This window comes from Oenanthe melanoleuca, chromosome 18 (assembly GCF_029582105.1).
Source record: "Oenanthe melanoleuca isolate GR-GAL-2019-014 chromosome 18, OMel1.0, whole genome shotgun sequence".
NCBI classification, from domain to species: domain Eukaryota; kingdom Metazoa; phylum Chordata; class Aves; order Passeriformes; family Muscicapidae; genus Oenanthe; species Oenanthe melanoleuca.
The window spans coordinates 8,847,971-8,863,117 of NC_079351.1; positions in this window are offsets into that span (position 1 = coordinate 8,847,971).

Here is a 15,147-nt window from a genome sequence, read left to right on the forward strand (position 1 = left end):
GTGACTGTCACAGCTTGTCCCCAGTGATGTCCCAGCCACCCTCAGCCGCTGGCAGGGTGCTAAGGGTGCTCAGATCAGAGCTGCTTGCAGACACCTTCTCATCAAACTCTGGTGCTGCCACCTTCTCCCAGCTCATGGGTGACCCTGGTTTTCCCTCTGGGCAGCATCAGGCATTGCTTTAGCTCCAGCCCACTGCTGGTCTCCTGATACAGGTACCTGCCATCAGCACAGCTCAGCCTTTTCTGGAGGAGGGGCTGTCCTGATTTATCCCTGTGCTGGGCATGCTGTGACCTGTGGAGATGAGGACCTCATCCAAGGACACAACTGGGCTCTGGGGGGGACACTTTGACCACATAGTTATTCAAGCTAACGTAGTTATTCAGACTACCATAGTTATTCAAGCTAACATAGTAATTCAAGCTATCATAGTTATTCAGACTAACATAGTTATTCAGACTACCATAATTAGTCAAGCTAACATAGTTATTCAAGCTAAATAATTTATAATTATGTTTATAATATAATAAGTTATTCGAGCTGTTTACACCTTGAGCACCAGCATGGCTGATTTCATAGCACACACCTTGGTGCTGTGCTGCTGGAGAGGGGAGGGCTGTGATTTGAAGTGAGTCACGCTGGCAGGAGATGTGATCTGGCTCTTGCATCAGGCTCTGGGCGTCCAGGAGCGTTCACAGCCGGGAGGAGCTGCAGTGCAGCAGGTGTTTGCTGCAAACCTGCCCTTTGAAGTGTGGCAGGGCTTGCATGAGCTCCAAGCCTGACCAGCAACACCTCCGAGGCAGATAGGAGCTCTCCTGCCCCTCGTTAACTTAATTAGCTGATACTTATTTCTGGAACTGGAAAAGTCTCTGGGTGATGTGTCAGAGATGCTGGTTAAGTGGTAAATAAGGTTAGCAATGTTGGGACCAGCTGTTCTAGGAGACAGCAGATTGAAAACCAAATTGGTTGAGAATTAAACCAGAAAACATTAGGGGGGAGCTATGTGTAAGTCTCTGAGAGTGGTTAGAAGTAATACAGAGCCAAAGCAAAGAAATGTCTTGACTGCAGCAGGATTCAGGCCTGGGGCTGCTGGGGAGGAAGAAGAATCAAGTTTCTCCTTTCCAGCTTGGCAGAAGTGATTTCCCTTTCTGCTGTAGGGGCAGCTCCCCTTCAGCTGACTTTGAACCTCCTTTGAGTGAGGAGCATCTGGCCTTGTTCTGGGATGGTCAATAAGGAAGGAGCCTTTTTCAGACAATCCTTTCTCCTTCACCATCAGCCTTGACCTCAGAGCCTCACTGAGAGATGTTGAGGGGACCCAATGAACAACTGTGAGCACTCACTTCCTCCTCCCTTACCAAAAACGAGATGCCTGGTGACAGTGAAAAAGCCCCAACCCAGTGAAGTTCATTTTGGAGTGTCACACCCACCTATCTCAAAATCACCCACGTGCCTTGATTCTGCCCCAGTCAGCATTTGGAAATCTCTAGCCAAGGCTGAGCAGGAAAGGTGGATTTCTGCCTTGTGTCCCTCCTCAGTGGTTCCAGGCTCTGTGCTGGAGCTGAGCAGAGGTGTGGGGCTGCCCATGGCAGCAGGAAACACACAGCACCACTGGCACAGCACCTGTGCTTGCTGTGACCAGCACCTGGCTGCTCACTCCTCTTGGGGTAGGAGCATCCAGGGAGAACCTCAGCTCGAGCTCTGAGAGTGTTGGACAGGGGGAAAACAAAAGAAATTGCAATTTTCAGTGGCTATTTCAATCTCACTTTGTTTAAAGAATTTCCCTCATCTGTTACTCCTTTCCCTCTGCCCAGCAAAGGAGGTGCAGAACCCCCAAACACAACGAGGAAGCTGTGGCAGGCAGTCTGTGCAGGCATGGAGATCTGCAGAGCCCAGGTGGGTTCTGAAGAGGCAGGCAGCCCATTCCTGGGATGCTGGGTGTCTGTCCAAGGCCCTGGGCCAGCCCTGAGAGCACCAGCAGTGACTGCTGCTCATGGGCTTCAGCTGGGACCCCCACTTGTGTCCTTTCCCCAGCTGAAGGGTGTTGAGCTGGACTGCTGCAGCATTCTGCTCTACCCCACAGCTCTCCTCATAGCCTTGCTCTGTGCTGTGCTGCTGTGAGCTTTTCCAGAAGGTTTTTGTGACCCCTGGGTCCTTGCACAGTTAACTGGCCCTGAGCAGTAGCTGCTCCTGTGCTTGAGGTCTCCAGCCTGCAAAGCCTCACTCATGAGCTTTGTGTGTGCAGCTGATGGGGCAGCAGGGCAGGGATGGGGCTGTCAGAGCATCAGTGGGGCTGTCAGAGCCTCAGTGGGGCTGTCAGAGCATGAGGAGAGGAGAGGAGAGGAGAGGAGAGGAGAGGAGAGGAGAGGAGAGGAGAGGAGAGGAGAGGAGAGGAGAGGAGAGGAGAGGAGAGGAGAGGAGAGGAGAGGAGAGGAGAGGAGAGGAGAGGAGAGGAGAGGAGAGGAGAGGAGAGGAGAGGAGAGGAGAGGAGAGGAGAGGAGAGGAGAGGAGAGGAGAGGAGAGGAGAGGAGAGGAGAGTCCATTTGTGCTGGAAGCAGAGCTGAGTCAGGGCTTTCTCCCCAGGGCTGGGTGCTGACTCAGCTGCTTTGCCTTTTCCTGGCTTCTCTGGAAACCAGAGGCATCTCCTGGGGCTCAGAGGCCGTGGCAGTGCAGCAGGAGTCAGCAGTCCTTGGTTTTGGGAGAGTCAGGCCTTGCCTGTTTTGGGGCAAGAGCCAAGAAGCTCAGTAAGGGTTTCAGGATTGCTCCTGTGTGTGTTTTGCTCGCTGCTGGGCAGCACGTGCTGCTCAGCTGGGCTGGTTCCTGGGTGAATGTGCTGCACAGTGCTGCTGTGACCCCCACTGCAGGGCTGGGCTGGGGCAGGGAGCCTCTTCTCCAGCCTCTCCAGGCTGTCATTTGATGGGATTACTCATGCTGGTGTCAGAACATGCTCCCTGCTCTGGGGGAGGCTGGGTGAGGCTGAGCTGGGCTGGAAACACCCCGTGGAGGTTGTCCCAGCACTGGGGACACAGGGGCTTGGCTCTGCAGCCAGTGGCCAGGTTTGGCTGAGGAACATCTCACAGGTGATGAGGATGGACCTGGAGCTGCTGCAGCCAGAGGGATGCTGAGCCCAGCAGCTCTGCCAGTTCCATGCTGTGCTGAAGGGGGTGGCTCTTTCCTGATGCTCCCAGCAGCCCAGCAGGCTCCTCTCCATATGGGAAGTGGAGCCAAGAGGCTGAGTCCTGCTTGGTCCTGACTGCTCCTGTGATAAACCTGTCTACCCCACCTGGAATGAGCTGAGGGAGAAGGGCTTTGGGCCCTGCTGCAAGGAGAGCCCTGCTGCCACATACAGAGCAGGGCATTGTTGGCTGCTGGAAACCTGATGGAATTCCTTCTAAAAACGGCAGAGGGTGGATGAGGTGTGGATGTCACTGCCATCTCTGAGGCTGGGGGCTGGGACAGGTGCCCACCCAGGCACCAGGGTGGCCCCATCACCAACCAGTTCTTCCAGTTCCTCTGGGAAGTGCCAGATGGAGTTGGAGTCAGACTGGTTTGTGCAGAGCCTGTATTTGCCTGGAGAGGAAATAATAATAACAATAATAATAATTAAAAAAAAAATCAGTTCAGTCACCTCAGCCCAGAGTTGTGTTTTTAAAGGGAGTGGCTGGGGAAGGTCTTGGGTACCCCCTCCCTGCTGTGGGGCTGTGGCCAGGCTGGAGCTGCCCTGGGGCTGAATCACTCCGTGGTTTACAGAGAGGACAAACGGGACTGGGTGAGACACAAACAAACATCTCTGATTGTGGTGGGATGGTTCTGGGAGGGCTGGAGGGGCTGCACAGAGTGCTGCTAACACAGACTGCCTGTGCATGGCTGGCTGGAGGGAGAGGAAACTCAGGCATGGAGCAATTTCAGGAGCAGATTTCAGCATGGACACAATCATTGCACTGCTGATAAAAGCAGTGGCTGCAGCTCAAGCCTTGTGCTGGTTGTCTGGGGCAGCTGAGCCAAGCCTGCCTTGCCCCTGGGTTTTTTCCTTCTGACTGTGCAGTGTTACCACCCTTCATTGGGTTGTTCTTAATCTGCTTATTCCAGAGAAATCCTATCTGCCTATTATTGTGCCCCAAATGGAAAAAGACTTTCTGTCTTTCCCAGGGTGGGAAAAAAATGTTTTCAAAATCCCCCACAAATGTTAATGCCCTGCAATAGTTTTCTTCAATCCCACAGAGGATGTTTTAATCTGATTTTTTCTCAGTGCTTTAGGGTGTCACAGGAACATCCCAGCCTGGATGCTGGTGGATACTGGTGAGCTGGGGGTGAGTGGTGGATTTTGGGTGAGGAAGACTGGAGCTGATTTCAGCCAGTGTGGAGATATGGCCCTGTCTGGGCTTGTCTATTCAAGTACCTGTTACTGACCCATGGCTGCGAATGCCTCCTTAAAAAAGTAAACCCTGCAGGACTGGCTCCTGAGGGTCACAGCATCTAAATCTATTGATCATGCTTAAAATAAAAATTTTTGGAAGTAGCCAAACCTTAGTTAAACCTTGGCCTTTATTTCACTTAGCTCTTTCCCCCTGTTTCTGAAGCCCCTCAGGGGGGATGGGCTCAGCTCTGAGTCAGGCCAGCTGTCTCTGCCCACCTTGCAGGGCTGTTTTTGCTCCCTGCCTTATCTCCCTTGTGACACCACATGCCCTTTCCTTCCTCCTCTCAGAGCAGGAATGGGTGATGGTGTTAAGCAAGCCCTGTGTTAGCAGCCTGCCTTTGGGGAACTGCTGCAGAGGCAGCAGAAGTGAAGCTGGGTGGAAAAACCCCTCTGTGTTTGTTGTTCAGCTTCCAAACCCCATGTAGCCTTGGCTTGGCACTCAAAATTAAATTATCATTTCCTTCAAAGCCAAAGGTACCAGAATGTCTGACACTTGGAGTATCAGGGGGTAAATTTTGTTTGCTGTGGCACTGCCCAGTGGCTGCAGAAGTGTTCAGTGACTGCCACAACCTGCAGAGCTGTGGGTGCTCTGTTGTGGCAGCCTCACTGCTGGTGGCTCTCTTGCCTCAGTTTCCCCCTTCCCACATCTCCAGGCTGGGATCACTCTGCTGTGGGTGTGAACAGACACACCTGGGCTGGTGTGCCCTGCCTGGGCTCCCTGAGGCTGCTCACACAAGGTTTTTGGGATTCCCTTTGCCCTTCTTGGCAGGCAAGGCTGGGCTGTGGGTGAGCAAGACTCAGGTATTCCATTTTTGCTTATCAGGCTGCTTGGGGCCAGGTAAGCTGATTGCAGAGCACTGTGAGGCTGGTTCAGAGGCTGTGCACTGTGGACACACTTCATGGGAACCCCCATGGAAGCTGAGGCTGCTCTTGATATGCCCTGGCTGGATCTTTCTGGTGTGCTGGAGAACTCTCCTGGTCTCCATGTGCTGTGGAAAGAAAAAAAGCCAGAAAAATCCTGTTTGATTGTCATTCAGCAATAAGCAGTAGCACAAGTGGAGCATGGACAGGCAAGGGCTCACCACTGACCCCAGGGCTTTGCTCCCTGCACCCACCCAGCTCCCTGCTTCTCTTGGGGACACCCAGGACAAGAACAGGGGTGCTGATGCCCCTGCTCTGGGTCTCTGTAAACACTGGGGATTTAAGCAGATGGTCTGTCCATACAATGTGCTGATGCTTTAAGCTGTGAATGATGCCTTAAGATTGTAGCCTTTATATTTTTCAAATCCTGCACTGCATTGGTGCATAACTCTGAACTCCAGATGAAATGTTAGCTACTGTCTTCACATTTTGGTCATATAAAACAATCCCTCTGGGCCTGAGATTCAAGGACACCCCACAGCATCAGGCCCCAGAGAGTATAAACAAAAGTGAATTGGGGAGAAGCAAACTGGGGAAATACAACTTCATTATCTAAAGCTGTAATTGGAGAATTAACCCCTGATGTTTAAATGGACCAAACTTATAATTGTCTGAAAAACTCATGACTGCTGTCAAAGCCTCAGGGAGGCTTTGGCTGCCCAAGGTGTATCTGTTGAAGGCCTTTAATAAATCCCCACTTTATTCTCTACTCCTTGTCTGGGCTCTGTTCTGGGGAGCCACTCCAAGGCATCATGAGGAGCTGCAGAGGACTGGGCTGCTGGGGAGCAGAACCTGCAGCTCCTTGATGTGGGATGACTGCAGATCACCCCTTGGGGGTGTTTGGGGGCAATAACTTGCTGACATGACCATGGACCTAAGTGCTGCTATCCAGCAGACACAGCCTGGGCTCCCCAAGCTGGCCCCTCAAGGAGGGACTTGTGCTGCTGACATGCAGTGGAAAATCTTCTGGAGTAAATCCTGCAGGTTGCAAACTGGCTGTTGTTTAGATGGATGTGAGATAGTTCAGCCTGGAGCCAAGTTCAGCCCTGGGCTCTGCAAGCCTAAGACACACAAATGCTGTGAAGAGTTAATGGGAAACAGAGTGTGGAGCAAAACAAAGAAAGACCTTTTGAGGTCTCAGCTGCTCAGGGTAATATTTAGGTTTGGTGACTCTCTGTATCTTAGAGATGGGAATGCAGCAAAGCTCTTTCAGTCCAGAGTATACATGGAGCCCAACAAGACTGTGGGCTAATATCAACAAACCTTTTGGAAAAGCAGATCCTGTCTGCTACAGCAAAGCCACAGTGTTATTTTTCTTTCAACAAATGTATTGAGACAATAATAATGCTGTGCAGATTGGTTGTCACTGGCCTACATGATTTATTAGGAAGCAGAAACAATTGGAGTTGCTGAGAAAAAACAAGCTTTGGACATGGATATTTTTCTCCTCTTTTTATTTTCATTTTCCCCCTTAATTCCCTATGAACTAAAAAAGGGCCACCTAGTCTGGTCCCAGGAGAGAGGTTGCCTCCTTCCTTGCATTTCTTACTGTACCACCAACCCTGGGCTTGCTGCTTAGATGCTTCAGTGCTGGGGAGAATGTGATACAGCCACACAGCAACATTCCCAGGCAGGAAAGCAGAGCAGAGGTCTGGAGGAGACCTGCAATCTGTTCCTGGCTGTTGGTGACTCAGGGACGAGTTGTTTCCTCCCTCTGAGCCTCCCTTTCCCCGTTTATCCTGTTTATTTACTGCTAAAGCCATGGAGAGTGGTGGTGCTGGCCATGCCCTGGGAGCTCACCCTGCTCTGACCCCCAGGGGCAGTGGGAGCACAGGAGCTGGAGCAGGTCCCAAACTGGTGGCCTTGAGCTGTTTGTGGTGCAGGTCCCACTCTGGTGGGCTTGAGCTGGCTGTGATGACACTTCCCAAACTGGTGGCCTTGAGCTGTTTGTGGTGCAGGTCCCACTCTGGTGGGCTCAGCTCCTGCTCCTTGGCCTGAGCAGAGAACCTTTTTGCTTTAGAGGGGTTTATTGGCTGTCCCCAGTCAGGAACACCCTGGGGACAGTGGGCAGCCCCTCTCCAGCACTCGTGCCCTCGCTGCTCAGGTGGCCTTGCTGGATCCAGAGTGAGCATCCCCCTGTGTCTGGCAGTGCTGGCTCTGCTCCCCTCATCCCCTCTGTGCTGTTCCCCACCTCCCCCCTGCCTTGCATGTTTTGGGGTACAAGAGGGTTCTGCTGAGGGCTGGCTCTCCTCAGGACTGTGGGGTGGATGCTTCTCCACCCAGGGGCACTGGGATCCTGTGGTGTGAGGTTTCCCTGACCTGCTGGCTGCCATCCAGAGCTGCTGGGGGCTCCTGGGGCCGTGTCCCCCCTCCACACCCGAGTGCTGAGCCTGGCCATTGCTCCAGCTGCCCAGGGAGGGATGGCCAGCTGTGGTCAGGGAGCTGGGGCAGCTCTCCAGCCTTGGTGAGAGGCAGTGGAGGACAAGGCTGCCCCTCCACCACAAAACCCCAGTGAGTGGGGGATTCTGCTGGGGATGGGTGGGAGCATCTCCCTGAACACCCCATGAGGATGAAGGAGGCTGAGCTGTGCCAGCTGGTCCTGCTTGCACCCACAGCCCTGCTCATCACCTTCCCTGTGTTTTCTGGAAAGAAACCTGTGAGTGTGGTTGATAAAGTGCAAGGGGCTCCCTGGCAGGGTTTGAGGCAGCAGCACCAGGTGCTCTGGCAGCAAACTCCGACTGAGTGTCTGCAGGAGTAAGTGATAGCATCAGGGTTTGCTCTGCCCTCAGAAATGGCTGAACAGATTTTCTCTGGTTTCCAGCTGACCCCGTGGCTCCCTGTCAATGATGGGAGCAGGCTGTTTAGGTTTGACTTAATGGTGCCACGGCCAGCCCTGAATCAGCCCCAAAAGCTGGAGATGGATTCAGCAGGTAGAGGGAGGGGGAAAGCTGCACCCACTGCACCCAGCCCTTGCTGTTATTAAATCAGGGATTGCTGAGAGTCATCTCTGATTCATGCTCAGCTGAAACACAAGTATTTCACATTTGTCTGAAGGGATTAAGTTTTTAAAGCTCCTGCCCTTCTGGCTGTGTGTTTTCTTCCTATGGGTTAGTTAGCCTCAGCTCCCAATTTTTGAGAAAGACTGGAGGATTGGGGTGATTTTCCTTTGTGATATTTTTCTTCCATGCCTGGAGTCAGCACCAAAAGGGGTCAGTGCAAATTAGCTTTATTTGATTATTGCAGGGGGCTGGAGGAGCCCTGGGTAATTGCTGCATTTGGTTCCTTTTCTCTTGGGTTTCATTGACATTTCAGATAGTAAATGAGTGGTTCCTTCCCCCTACAGATGTTTTCTGTTGGTTATAGCTGGGAAGAGACCATAGATAATAAATCCATGTGCTTCTTTTGTGTTTTTTCAAGGCTTGCTGAAATCAGAGTGGGGCACAGGGCTTGCTCAGCTCTGGGTGCTCCTGCCATCAGGATGAGCAACAGCAACTCCCTCCCTTTCTGCCAACCCTGTTTGCATAGGAGAGGAGGAAAAGTGAATTATGGCAGCCTGACCCTCCCAATATTTTTTTGCTTCACCCCTGGATCAATGCTAAACACCAGCCAAACCTGATTTGAGACTGAGAGGAGGGAAATTCCATTGTTTTTATTGCCCCTGGGCAATTCCTCTCTTAATCCATGCACATGTTTTGGGTACATCACAGGGCATTTCTGGGCTCCTGTTTTTTTCCTGAGTTTCTGCCTCCATGAAGCATCCATGCTGAAGGATATGGATGGAGAATGGCTGGCATTTTTGAGGAAAGGTTATGTCCAAATTACCTACAGGTTTGTCTGGCTCCATGGAGAAGGGAGCTGAGACACACTGCCACCTTTACTGATGCACCAAAAGCCCAAAATGCTCTCTAAGTAAGGTCTGGCTTCCTCTGCACCAGAATACAAAGGAAAAGGGGAATCCACAAGATCTTAACAATCTTTAAACAGTGATGTTTAACAGTAAATAAAGCCTGGATTTTACTGAACAATCTCAAAGTGATAAAGCCTTACTTTGACAATATGATTGGAAGGCAGAGTAGCTGTCAGGCTACTGCAGCACTTTGGTGGTTTGCCCAAAGCCAGGAGCCTCCCCAGGCTGCAGCCACGCTCAGCCCCTCTCTCACACACATTTTTCATGAGGAGGCAGCAGAGGCTCCACGGCCCAGGGCTGGGGGTGCTGCACAGCTTTGAGACCCTCAGCCAGATTGGGGGGGCCTGAAACCCCAAAACAGCCCAGTGGGGAGACAAGGAGTCTTTGAAGCTCCTCCAATCTGCCCAAGCTGCAGAGTGGGGTTGTGAGCCTGGTCTGTCCTTCTCTAGGAGAATGTTGCTTTTACAATTAAAACCCACGCAAACCCCCAGCCCTGGCTACTGCTTGTTACCCCAGTGAAATATCTGACATTTGAGACATAATGGGAAGTCAAAGAATGTGAGGAATTCGGTGACTCAACACAGAGTTTATTATACCAGCCCCACCGTTTAAGCCCATGTAATGTAAAATTGTTTTACGGCATGTGGCACAGTTCTGTGGGTTAATTTATAAGCAAACAATTACTATTCAAATAGGGATTTTTTTTTTTTTCTGTGCCTACATAAACTTGTTATCTGTTTGGCAGTGGGGGATGCTGCGAAGAAATGCACATTTACATTTTTTGCTTTGATGCAATTTGCTTTTCCTGGAGCAGCTCAATGGTGCATTGATGACCAGGGCTCACTGCTGAACTTGACCTGGGAGTGGCATGGAGATAAGCCAAATGTTAAGAGAAAAGGAGTCCTTTGTGTGAAGATGCCAGGATATAAGGTCTCACTTTTAGGTCACACACTTGTTAGGGGTTCCTTCAAAGTGATGGATTCTTCTGCTAAAATTTAATGATGTCCGTTAAATCACAGGGTCATGAACTAATGCATGTGCTGAAAATGGTTTGCCAAGGGACCATGAAGACAAGGCCTTGTGTCAGGAGACTTCCAAAGCAAATTGGATTTTCCACACAGCAATGGCTGCGTTTGAAGGTCTGTCAGTGGCCTGTAAAATTCTCCACCAGTGATAACAAGACAGAATTGCCAAGCACTGAAGCAGTGCCATGAGCATTATAGAACAAATCACTGCCCTCTCAGGACATAATAGCTTCTTGATCATCAGTCAAAGGAAGAATTATCCCAACCAGCAAATGGGCTGGAGGAAGCTGCTCTGCTCTTCCAAGAATTATCCCAGAGCTCCTGGGTTAAATCTGCTGCAGAGAGCCTGAGGGTTTGTAAGAACATCAGTGTGGAGCTGAGCACTTGGGCAGGTGCATTTTAGGCTGGGTGCACAGGAAAGGATGAACAACAAGATGCTGACTCGTTTGGGGCCACCAGCTGAGCCTGCTGGTGTCCAGCCCAGGACAAGCCCTGCCCAGATGTGTCTGTGCTGAAGGGAAGGTGAGCCAGCTGGAGATGCTGTGTTTCTCTCCCTGCCTGCACATCACAGGGAAGTTCATTTCTGTCCCATTTCACATCCCATTGACTGGAATTGATTTTACAGTAATCAGGCTGTTGGGAGAGCAGCCTGGATCACTCCTGAATCCACAGAATTCAGTAGGTGCACGATTGCTGCTGGTCTCAAGGCTGGTTTGTACCAGTCTCTCACTGGCTTGGCTGAACTGGTTTAAAAATCAGTTTGGAGCTGAACTGCCCACGCTGACAGTGCTCTGCACGTGCCCACCCTGAGCTGCAGCTTGTGTTGCCACCTCTGAAAGCAAAGGGAAGTTAAACCCCATGGCCTGGCCCTGGCCTGTCAGCTGGGATCACCGTGGGGCAGTTCCTGATTTCTCACCAAGGGGAGCTGCAGGCAGACAAATATCAGAGAATTTAGACAGATGAATGGCAGCTCTCTCATTCCAATGGTAGGTTTAGGAAAGCCAAGAGCTCCCTCCTGGGCTGTCCACATGGGCAGTCTGCTCTGGGACCAGTGCTGGGCCAGGGAATGCTGATCACTGCTGCTCCAGCCTGAGCCTGGACTGAGCATGGAGGAGGCAGCTCTGGTTCCACCCAGTCTCGGAAGGATTTGATATATTGTACTGCCAGAAGAAAACAGCAGAGATCATCCTGCAGTGCAGAGCTATCTGGAGCCCTTGGAAGGAGAGTGCAGTGAGGGTGGAGCAAGAGGACACGAGGGTGAATGCTGCCTTAGGCTGGAGTGGGACAAAAATCCCCCAAGCTGCCTTCAGGGCTGGGTGGCTCTGTCATGGCCACACCAAGGGATTTTTTGGAACAGAGAGTGCCTGGGGAGTGATGCTGCTCAGAGCCCAGGATGGCCCAGGGGTTCATCCTGCTTCCAGTGAGATGTGTGTGTGTTTATGAAATCTAACTCCCTGGGTGATGTCATGACATGATGAGAAACTGGGTTATAAATTAGAGGAAGAAAAAAAGTAGACCCCACTGTGGGTCAGATGATGGCAATAAATTCAGATAACAGCTCATCAGTGCCTTTTCCCTTGTTCTTGTATGTGTTTGCAGTTTTTTTTTTCCAGTTGGGAGAAGATCTGGTGAGAAGCAGCTGGTTTTTATTTGTTCTCCATCCACATCTGATTAGATAGTCCTCCTGCCCACTGAGACGTGCTGGGGAACTCTCCCAGCCCCTCTCCTCCCTCAGTTTCTGGGGCACCAAGGAGTTTGGGACTTTGTTTCACAAGCTCACAGCATTTCAGAGGTACAAAGGGCTCCTTCCTGGTCGGGGGGCTCAGGTCCCACTGGGCATGGCCAGGTCCTGCACTGGGGCTCTTTAGGAGGTGCTGTGGTTTGGGCCTGGCAAGGCAGCAGTGGGGATGTGTTTCTCTCCCTGACATGAAGCTATTAATTTGGTTTTAGGCTGTTCTGGGGCTCTGCAGCCCAAGAGGAGGAACATATCTCTGCAGGCTCTGTGAATGTGCTCCCCATGGGCTGATGGGCAGCTGTGCTGCCAGGAAGAAAGTGGGCTGTGGTTTTGGACCAGTGGGAGAGGACAGTGGTGGCGTGGGTACTGTGGGAGCAGGGACAGACCAAAGTGGAGGTGAGGGCATGAATCCCCCTCCGTGTGTGGCTTCCTGAAGGCTAAACAAGAACATGGTGAGCTTCTGGCTTATTGAAGCTACTGTGGAAACCCCAGTCCAGCCCAAAGCTCTCCAGCCAGCCTGCAGTGTTTCCTCACACCAGCCTACAGGAGGGCTCCCACAAAGCATTCTGCAGGCAGATTTCTTTCAGGAGACAGGTGTGAGTGTTTCACTCAGGGCAGGGAGGTTGTTCTGGTCCTGTCCTGCCTTTGCCTTCCTCTCACCACACAACTGCTTGGCAAGATTTAGATGTCTGATGTTTCTGTCTCTCCTCTGTTGCTGTGCAGACCCTCAGTGCAGACACAAACCATCAGCAAGGGTGGCAGGCCATGGGGTGGGTGAGCTCTTCACCAGAACACAGCAGAACCAGAGCTTCCCTGGTCACCAGGGAGCCCCAGAATCTCCTGCTCCTTTGATGGTGGGAAGGGATCTCCCATGGCAAGGCTGAGGAAATGGAGCTGAGCTCCCAGTGCTGTGCCCGGGCAAGCCCAGGCTCCCATCACGTGCTGAGCCCTGAGCTGCAGCTCTGAGAGCCTCACCTGCTCACCTGGGGGTGATGGGCTCTGCACTGCTGCAGGCTCCAGGGGAATTTCTGGGAGCCCCAGGTGAGCTGGGGATTGCAGAGCCCCCAAAGCCAGGGCTCCATCAGAGAAGCGATGTGCCCCTCCTGGGTTCCTGCAGAAGGGCTGTGCCCCTCCTGGGTGTCAAAGGCAAACGTGGAAATAACAGGGTGGGAAATGTTCTTGAACTCATCTCAGGAATTACTGTTCTGTGGGTCAGCTTCAGTTTCTGGCAAAAATTCACAGCTGATTTTATTCCAAACTTGTTTCCCCGTTCCCTTTAATCCGTGCAGCTCACATGCTGGAAGCCACAGAGACAACTCGAGCCTGTGCAAAGGATCAGTGGTGTCCGTCTGTCCCTCGGTGTCCGTCTGTCCCTCAGTGTCCCTGTGTCCCTCAGTGTCCCTATGTCCCCCAGTGTCCGTGTGTCCCCCAGTGTCCATCTGTCCCTCTGTGTCCGTGTGTCCCTCAGAGTCCCTATGGCCCCCGGTGTCTGTCTGTCCCTCGGTCTCTGTGTGTCCCTCGGTCTCTGTCTGTCCCTCAGTGTCCGTGTGTCCCCTAGTGTCCGTAGTCCCTCAGTATCTGTGTGTCCCTTAGTGTCCATATGTCCCCCGGTCCGAGGTCCGTGTGTCCCTTGGTGTCTGTCTGTCCCTCAGTGTCCCTGTGTCCCTCAGTGTCCATCTGTCCCTCAGTGTCCGTGTGTCCCTCAGTGTCCGTGTGTCCCTCAGTGTCCCTGTGTCCCTCAGTGTCCATCTGTCCCTCAGTGTCCGTGTGTCCCTCGGTGTCCGTGTGTCCCTTGGTGTCCATCTATCCCTCAGTGTCCCTATGTCCCTCAGTGTCCGTGTGTCCCTCAGTGTCCCTGTGTCCCCCAGTGTCCATCTGTCCCTCAGTGTCCGTGTGTCCCCCAGTGTCCATCTGCCCCCCGGTGTCCGTCTGTCCCCCGGGGTGTGCAGAGCCCCGTGGTTCCCACGGTGGGAGGCAGAGGGGGCAGTCACTGCCCAGCTGCTGACACAGAACCTGTCCATGCTGCTGCTGCTGAGCCCTGCAGTGACCACGCTGCTGCAAACCTCCATCTGACTCTGCATCAACAGCTCAGTTCCAAAAAGAAGGAGGACTTGTTTAATTTCACCCAGGCTTTGTGAGATAGGGAGGTTTCCGGATGGGATCTGCACTGCTCAGCCTCAGGTATCAGTTGCATAATTTCCTGTGTTGTTTCAACACTCTTGTCTTTCTCCTTTTCTTTTTTTGTTCTTTTTTTTTGTTTTGTTTTCTTTTTTTTTTCTTCTTTGCATGCTGGAGAAGTCTTATATAAGCATATGCTGGGCTGGAAATTTCTTTTTTTCTGAGTATTTTTTTTGGCAGGGAGCTCCTGGCACATGATACAGAACTCAGAGCCATCAACTGTAGCTGTGATACAGATGTTCATTGCCTGTATAATCTTTCTCATATCAAGCAATTACCCTGAGCCAATTTCTTTATTTTAAGCACCTTGTTGTGGGAACAGAACTGTAAATGCATGAATTGCTGAGTTCCCTTATACCTTTTTACAGTAGGCAAACAAAAAAATCAGCGCAGGGCCCCAATGAAAATCAAACATGAGGGCTGTTCTAGATAAGAAAAGACAGACACTAACTGGGAGTTAAAAAAAAAAAAAAATCCCTCTCAAAAGATACTCTGGAGAAGTGCCAATAGCACATAGCTGCATGGAGACTAAATAAAACCAGGTGAGTTTCCTGCCATTGTGGAGTATCAAATGTGACTTCCATTTGTGATGGACGTGCTGTTCCTGCCAAGATCATCTGGAGATTTTCATTTTAGGACTTATTATTTTTGTTGGCCTAATATAGAGCTGCAGCCCAGAGTGCTAAAAGGGAATGATGCAGCAATGATATTCATAGCAGATGAGGAAAAATGCCATTATCAGACTGAAAGGATCTTCCTGGGAGAAGATTTTTCTATCTCAAGATTTTAGGATTGCTCTGAATGCAGAGCAAATGGGAGAACATGATGAGAGGAAGCATGAGCACTGATCCTCACTGCACAGGCAGCAGGTAACATCCTTTCCAATTAACAATCTGGCTCACTCCAAAAATATCACTGAAAGACTAGGTGTGAACCAGAGATGCAGATCAGGCTGTTTTGCACTTCTGAA